Genomic DNA, 7,755 nt, shown 5'->3' with positions numbered 1-7,755 from the left:
ATGAGGAATGCACATATTTTACCAGTCCTTAAGCCAGCAGATAACTCAGAAAAATATCTCTGAATTTAACAGCATTGCAAAGTACAAATTTTCTATGTACATGGTGGCAGCCAGTAAACATGATGACCAGAACTCCAGCTAAAGTTTTGCTATAAAAATTGAATAACCAGTGAAAGTTAGGGTCTTTGGTGGAGGTCAACACAAGTCTGTTTTTTTAATGCAACATTCATCGATTAAAATAAGTCCCTGTTTTTCAAATCAATATAGATGGCTTTTAAACCATAAACTGGTTCATCACTATAAATCGATTCTGCAATTGCTCTGAAATTGTCTATATGTAACCCCTATGGCCAACCACTAACTGTTGTTTGTGCAGTATTGGTCAACTAGTAGAGAGGACATGTCTAATGCTGCCATCTGATTAGAGGACTCGATTCATATGGACTTGAAAATTGATCAGATGTCAGTTCACTGAGAGGTTACTAACAATCCCATTTGGTATTCATTCACTCATTCTGTCTTAATTATTATTCTTTATTATGTATTCTAATTACACTAATCAAAGAAAGAAGATGCTGTAATGCAGATAATTGGTAATCAATAATTTATTAAGATAAAAGTATGAATTCTTTGAAACTCAGACCTACCACAAAGTCAAAATACAGAGAATAAGTAAGTGCAGACCTCACATTTAATGTATTCAGTTTTTGCTTTCAGTATATTCTGTTGATGCTTTTTTGTATTTGTTTTAACTGCTGCCCTGGTGCCACAGCAGCAGCTTGGTGATCTCCTTCTCGCCTTTAATGAGGGTCAGACTTTACACTTAGTATGAAGAAGAAACCATTTGTCTTTTTTTTCTCTTTTCAAGCATTATCACACGGCATACCTGTCCCAGTGAGGACTGCACATGAACAAACGTGACAATAAGGGGGATGATTACAGACGTGGCAGGTGGCATCATTAGATGGGCTGTCTTTCTCTCAAACCGCACGCTGTGGTGGAGAAATTGATACAAGAAGATTCAATATAAGGACAAAGAGCATTGCGTATATTAAATTAACATGCTTTTGTCATTACTGTATGTGCTGTAACTTAAGGTCTAACAGAATGTTTTCCCTTACCTGACGAAAGAATCAGTGATCCAAATGTGCTGTATGTTGTGTTTGCATGATTCATATGTACTTTTGATTTTTGACTTTTTATTCAGCTCGACTGCACAAGATAGATTTTCACAGCATGTTAAGACACACCTCAACAATCCTAATGCAAAGTTGATCTGGGATTACTAGACTACAATTGATTTACTGTTGGTTCTCGGCAGATTTGTCCATATCAAATTCTAGTATCATTGTGGTCACAGAAATTAAATGCACCCCATTCATAAGAAGTGAGTACTGAAAACTTTAGAGTGAATTGAAAATACTGTTTGTGAGTGTTTTTTGTGTTAACAATTGCGACATTTCTGTCTGAGAACTCAAAGGCCACAATTTAGTAGTTCAGATCCCCAGGGGTTAGTGTAATTGTAGATGATTATTGTTGAATACATTACACTCATGACTGACATACTTTGACAGCCTTTGTATGTAGACAATCAATCTAATTGGCTGCCAAATTCTGGGAAGCATTACATCCCCCTGGTGCTTTATGAGTATTGTCAAATCTCAGGAGGTTCATGCTGTATCACGCCATGTCACTGTGTGAAGCCAACTCAAAGCGGTCAATACTGGTAATCATTATAACGTATCCCTGAGCAGCAGTAGTGCTACGACTGTACAGTAAGTGGATATGAGTGTCACAGATGCAAATGAATGTGAATGATTGTCACAAATTATTAGAATGATCCTACATCCACACTGCTTGCATGTAATTTAAGTATCATTAAGGAAATTGTACAAAGTGAAACGGGGCTGATTGTGACATATGTGTCTATGAGTCTGTCAGAGGTTTTGTCACATCAACTCCACAAGTTAATTTTATAATGATTGCCATTGCTTCAATTTTTACATTTATAGTTATTGTGCATTGTGTTGAGCCATTTAGCTTTTGCTGTTTTCATTTTGCAATGCAAAATGATTATGTACACATCTGGACACCTGTTTCCATGAGGAAGTAGCAAATTGTTTTCAAACTGAAAACAGAATGAAAGATCCTCATATTGTTATGTTCTGTAAGGAGTGGAACAAATGCATGCTCAAAAATAGCAACATGTAGAAGAGAACCAGGATGAAAGTGACACTTTTTATTCTGATGTCATTTACACAACACACAAGCAACAACCACCACACTGAATTCTGGATGTTGGAATACAAAGTCAGTCATTTATAACCCAACCTAAGGATAATGGACAGATTGGCATATTTTATTTCATAATTTCATGTATTCATTTCAACTCTAGCAGCAAGGATCTAAAAAATAGCACAACCTTTGAGTATGCTCTACATTCTGTCTTGTTTTATCTTACATTAAAATGAGACTATGCAACTTTTGAAAGAAGACATTTTCTTTCTCTTACAAATTAAATGTTGAATTTAAACAAAACATACTGTACCCTTTCTGAAGGGGTTTGGGAGCTACGTCCTTACTCGGCCTGGTATGACCAGTTGCTTATGATGGCTAATTTGACCAACTTTAGATAGATATTGAAGTGTAACTGGATTTACTAAGTCGGTTCCCTCAGTATGACTTTTCTCTGCTTATGCTACGTTTACACGTTACAACATTTACCACTATCCTGCCACTTAATACGAAATACGCTTTCTTGCCACGAGCTAGATGAGAAGATCAATACCACTTTCACCATTATTGCATTAAGTGCATTAAGTATGATGCTAAAGTACAGCTAGGTAGCTTAGCGTAGCATAAAGAATCCAAGCAGGGGGGAGCCTGGACATATGAAATGTTGATTGGTGAGCTTTAGAGGTGTTGGTAGACATATTTTGTACCTTTGCACAGAGCCAGGATAGCTGTTTCCATACTTCCAGTCTTTGTACGAAGCTAAGCTAAAACATATTGAGCTGTAGCTCGGGACAGAATATGAGAGTTGTATCCATCTACTCATCTAACTAACTGAATAAATACATGTACTTCCCAAAATGTCACGTTTTTAAGTCTTTCTTCAACATGGCATTATGTATCAGTTTTCAATAAAATTCTGTTCTGTTGTTTGTGATATTATTGGTATTCAAAAATGAATGAATGAATTCATGCATTCATACACATATAACTTAGTCACATATTACACTGTAAATCCAGTATAATACATTTGATTCATATGCCAAATTGTCCCTCCAGGCCTTCTTTCCACTTCAACTCTATTTGCATGTCTAAAGCAGCAGAGTCATTAAGAGGCAACCAACCACAGCGACACAGTCTCAGTGCTCAGTGCCTCCCTGGAGCTGCTGAAGCATCGTCAGCCTTTGGAGAAAGCGAATCAGAGAGCCTCTACAGGTCCCCTATGGGAGGAGAAGAGAGCTCTTATTCTAACTCGGTGGAAAATGCCAGCACCCACAGGGGCACCGTTCCACACAGCTGGGATAATAAGTATCTCAGGGAGACCCACGATCCACCAGCAAACTGAGACCAGAGCATGGGTTTCTTCCCTATTCACCGTTGCCACCAAGTAGACTTATCCCAAAAAGCCAATGAATCTCTTTCAGCCTTGCTTTAGAAGGGGTATTTGAATGTCTGAATCAGTGTGCCATGTAATACAGGATGTGGTTTATAGGACCACAGGGGAAAGTGGATGGGGGGAAACAGTGTGGGGCTATGAGATGCACTCACTGAAAGGCAGGCTTGAATTGAAACACTTAGGCATACAATTCACACAGACTACAAAAAGCTTCCAGTTTTAATTTATTACACTGTTTGATACTTTCCTTAACCACTTAACACACACAGGATTCCCTTTTGTTTCTCGTTACATAGCTTTAAGTTAAAGTCATCTTATTCCTCACTCTCTGACAGTATCATTTTGTATATTCTGTATCTACTTGACGATGAGTAAAAAAATCAAATCCATGTCTTTTATGTACTTGTACTGGGTAATGTCAAAGGATACAGTATGACCTATTGTGCAACAATAGCTTTTTGTATCACGTTTAAATTTTGATGTTGTGAAATAACTCAATAACGTTTTTCAATGACTGAAGTGTTCATATCCTTTAGTGTTCATGACAGTGACACTGTGACAGGACATAAAAGTGTAATCTTCTACAACTGCCTGATCATAAAAAAGCTTTTCTACTTACTGTACTCCATAACAATATTGAACAGCACTCCACACAAACCTGAACCGCCTCAGGCTTCTGAAATCCTCTGCAAGTACAATGTTATACCCCATAAGTAGTCCAAAGTAAAAACACAAATATAGCCTGTTGTTCTACTGGAACTATGTAGTTTGCCTATCTTATTTTTTTATTGGCTGTACCTCTCCAGTGTTGGTATGTAGCATATGGTGATATTGAAATAATCACAGCAGATAAAATGCGACAGAACTCATTACCCCATCATCCCCCAAACTTCTAGCTTTGTTGCTCAGTAATGACTGCACCCCATGATATTAGAATATGTACATGTCAGTTAAAAATACCTACAGTATATATTCTTTTTAAGGTCCAAGATTGCTACCCCCTTATTCCCGCTTCACACCTTGTTCCCTTATATGTATTGCTACATGCTGTACTGGCACAATGTTAGTACAAAAAAAATCACACTGTAAATTGGGAAGAATTACGCTGTACGTAACATCAAAAGTGTCTATAAAATCATGTTGATTTAATTGCTAATACATTCATCATAATAAGATGACTAAATGTCTGACTCAGAGCAGAATCTGCAAGACCTTTTTCCAGAAGTGTGTGGATCAGCCAGAGAGACATGAATTCCAATTGTTACGCAGCCAAATCAGCAGGGGATTGCAGGAGCTCAAGCCAAGGATTAAATTTGTCACAGTAAAATTGTACTACTAGTGTTAATTTAAAGGCACGAACAGAATACTTAGCAAGTGAGAGGCATAACTGCGTTGTTAAACGTGAATTTCACTGCTAGAGACATTAGCACAAAGCCTTCGCTTTATTAAGCGTAACCCATTTCCATCGAAGAGGGAGAATGTATGCTTCGCTAACACAAAAGTCTTGATTTGCCTGAGGCCCACCTCCCCTCCTACTATCTGTTTCTTCCCTTTCTGCTCTCTCTCACTTGCTTCAGCTCACTCTGCTTTCTCCCTCTCTGGCATTCAGTTTAATAAGTTAGCGTGAATAGCTGTGACCGAATATAAAGCCTAAGACCTGCTAGCAGGCTATAAATGTAGCCCTAATGGCTAAACCATTATAACATTTGGTACAGACTCTGCCGCAGTGAATGTGTTGCTGCAGGAAAACGGAGGTGGTGGAAGGCAGGAGGCAGGGGGATGAAGAGCTCCCTTTCCATTAGCTGATTGAATTGGAACCCAGTCCTGTGGGCTGGGAGTTGTTTGCCTCACATCAAACACAACAGAGATGTAAACACCCGTTAGTGGGCTCAGGAAAATGTCATATGAAAGCATTCTCCCACCAACAAGACTACATCCAGCACAGGTAGTCTGTTATAGAGGTGGTTGCTCCACTACATTTCTTTACCACCGTTGTTTTGTATCAAACACACCATGTTTTTCATGAGCCAGAGTGAAGGCCTAATGGACCATGGCGTGCTGGAGTAGACAACACATCTCACATTAGGATCCAACATTTACCCAAGTGCAATGTCAGATTTAATAAATGATATATATACTTGTTCGGGCTCCATTGCAGAGAGTGGTGTGAGGAGTGGTAGGAAGATGAGAGGCTTCACAAAACCATAAGTGTTCCATGTCTTTGTAACCAGGTCAACGACCAAGATGTTTCTGTGCAGAGAGTTGGGGAGGGGATGTTGGTCGGGGGGTTGTGGTGCATAGTGAAGCACGCAGTGTAGTACAGGCTGGAAAATGCATGTTTTTACATACATGTCTTGAACAGAGTGTGAGAGAAAGGCATGCACCAGGAGAAAGACAGGCCTTATGAAACCACAAGGGATTGTTTGGTGTTATTAACAGTTTCCTAATGGGACACAAAGCACATCCGTTTGTGGAGGAGGCAAGATCGGAAGGGGAAACAAAGTCAGACAGAGAAACAAGTCTTGTTAGAGTGAGTTGGGAAATGCAGCCCACATATGCAACTTGATGAACACCATATGAAAATGTGATGAAAACATTCCTTCCTCATTTCTGCATTCAGTCGAGGAGAAAAGTTAACAGTGCCACCTCAGTTTGCCCTCATGTGTTTGCCTGCTAAATGTTTCAGCTGACACAGTAATTATGCGCTTTGCGTGTGTTACCAGGAGTTTGACAAACCCCTGCTTGCCACAGGTTTTGTTGTGATCGCAGCTTTGCCGGCATCTGCATTTCAAACACCTGCCACCTTTTAGAGATAACCAACCCCCACATGAAACCCTGTCAATGGCACTGGCTGCACTCTCACAACCTGAGTGACTTAGCCCTGCACTCAGATGTTATATGCTCTATATTTAGTCTAATTATAGAGATCATATACTTATTATGATTCATCTTTTTGGGATTAGGAAAATAATTAGAGGAATGAAGCTGACAGAAGCTGGCTAACACATTGCTCTTTAGATAGAGTGTTAGTTATGCAGGTTGAATGTCATCAAGCCTGAGCTTGATGCTAAATTTACTTGACAAATGTTACCAGAGAGCAGGCTTGCTGCTTGCAGCCCAGGATCATATTCAAAGGAGAAGAGGCCCAGGATATGTCCATGCATTAATGAGCATATACATCTGATATATTTAGGACATCTTCTTGATGTTAAGCTGCAGCCCTTTTTGCACAATCCACATCTTAGCCGTCTCCAACATTTAAAGTCTCTCTCTAATGTGTCTGCTTGTCTTTACGTCCATCTCCTCCTCTGTGTTCAGGGAAGATATCATTAGGGAAGTCAACGTGGGATGGTGGGTTTTAACTCAGATGTTTATTGTCCTGTCAGAGTTCATGCCTGAAACCATACCTGCGTTGCAAGGATGTTCTGAATATTATATATGACTTTATAAGCGGATAGCCATAAAAATCTTTTTAAAGCTAATTTCCAATCAGGTAGAAAATGGTGCAGAAAATACCCAGAATACACGCCTTAACCCAACAAGTGAATGCATGTAGTTAATTAGGCTGTTTCAGTTGGATCTGACCTTCCATGGTGGGTCAAGTATGCAGCAGATGTAAGTATATCATTGCAATACTTTATAGAGGTGAGTTTTCAACTGAGTTTAGAGCTCCTATAAAATAGCAGGTTTTAATCATTACTCAGATAAAGACCATGAACCACCTAGTTATATTTGAACAAAACAGGCCAAAAGGTTGCTGTTGATAACCTGTATGATCCCTCATGGGAATCACTAATTAAGTGATGGTCTTTGGGGTCTCACTCAGTCATCTGTTCTCAGACTGAATGTAGTCAGGCAGTGGCCCCTACGGGCTACCATCTGTAAAACGAAGTTGATGCTGCTCTGCAAATCCGGACTGTATTTTTTATGTTGTCGTAAGGGCAGAGAAGTCAGACTCCCTTTTTGCGTTGCACCGTAGAATACAAATGGGTTTCTGTAAACTGTGCTGCAAATAACGAGTGACTCAGGGAAACATGCTGCAGGTCATGTGTGAAGACACTCGCGCACGTACGCAGACACACATACACAGGCCCATATAATGACCCGAACGTTTACAAACACAAAAA

Source organism: Enoplosus armatus, chromosome 11, assembly GCF_043641665.1.
Source record: "Enoplosus armatus isolate fEnoArm2 chromosome 11, fEnoArm2.hap1, whole genome shotgun sequence".
Lineage (NCBI taxonomy): Eukaryota > Metazoa > Chordata > Actinopteri > Centrarchiformes > Enoplosidae > Enoplosus > Enoplosus armatus.
Note: the sequence above shows the minus strand (reverse complement) of the source record.